The sequence below is a fragment of the Dama dama genome, chromosome 9, assembly GCF_033118175.1.
Source record: "Dama dama isolate Ldn47 chromosome 9, ASM3311817v1, whole genome shotgun sequence".
Taxonomy (NCBI): Eukaryota; Metazoa; Chordata; class Mammalia; order Artiodactyla; family Cervidae; genus Dama; species Dama dama.
Window position 1 is genome coordinate 59,022,731 of NC_083689.1, and position 970 is coordinate 59,023,700.

The window sequence follows — 970 nt, forward strand, 5'->3', positions numbered from 1 at the left end:
ATTAAAAATAACAGTGTAACCTCATGGTTTGCAATCTAAGACCTTCAGACAGGAACTACTTCAATAATTGAGGAATAACAGGAGTGCCTTTGCAGCTAGAAGGTAATAAACAAGGGAGAAAATTAGGAAGAGAAAAAAAAGTGAAGTCTGGGACTTACCAGGACCTATTAAAAGTCTTAAAAAGTGAGAATCTTAAAAAATGAGACCCAAGAATCTTTCCACAATTTTTTTAAGTGTTCAAAAATTTAAATTTCCCTACACTGAAAAAAGGACTCTAATATATTGACATAGTCACCCTTACAAACCTTAATGACATCAGACATATATCCAAATAAGAAACGCAGGTGCTCACTTCGGCAGCACATATACTAAAATTGGAACGATACAAAGAAGATTAGCATGGCCCCTGCGCAAGGATGACACGCAAATTCGTGAAGCGTTCCATATTTTTACAAACGAAATAAACGCTGTTTCTAGAGAAAAAAAAAAAGAAACTGGCAGACAGAGGAACAAAATTCAATCCAGTCAGCACTGAATAAAATGGCCCCCACTAATGAGTCTAACCAATTGGTATCTTCACTTCTAGAGTCATTATCTAAGGCTTGAATCCCAGTATAAAAAAAAGTGTTACTGTTTTTCCTAGAAAGGATTTTAACATGATTTTAGGTAATCTGCTCTTAGGGTTGCCATTTATATTATGATATATAGATACAAGGTGATGGAATTCCAGCTGAGCTATTTCACATCCTAAAAGATTATGCTGTGAAAGTGCTGTACTCATAAACCAGCAAATTTGGAAAACTCAGCAGTGGCCACAGGACTGGAAAAGGTCAGTTTTCATTTCAGTACTGAAGAATGTTCAAACTATCACAGAACTGCACTCATTTCACATGCTAGCAAAGTAATGCTCAAAATTCTCTAAGCTAGGCTTTGATAGTACATGAATCAAGAACTTCCAGATGTTCAAGCT

The 970-nt window shown here is 35.8% G+C and overlaps 1 non-coding gene across 1 annotated transcript; it reads left to right on the forward strand.

The window, feature by feature from the left end:
• Positions 1-344: 344 nt before the first annotated feature.
• LOC133062939 (U6 spliceosomal RNA) lies at positions 345-451 on the forward strand. Its single transcript, XR_009694259.1, has one exon. It is a non-coding gene; the product is annotated as a U6 spliceosomal RNA (small nuclear RNA).
• Positions 452-970: the final 519 nt, after the last annotated feature.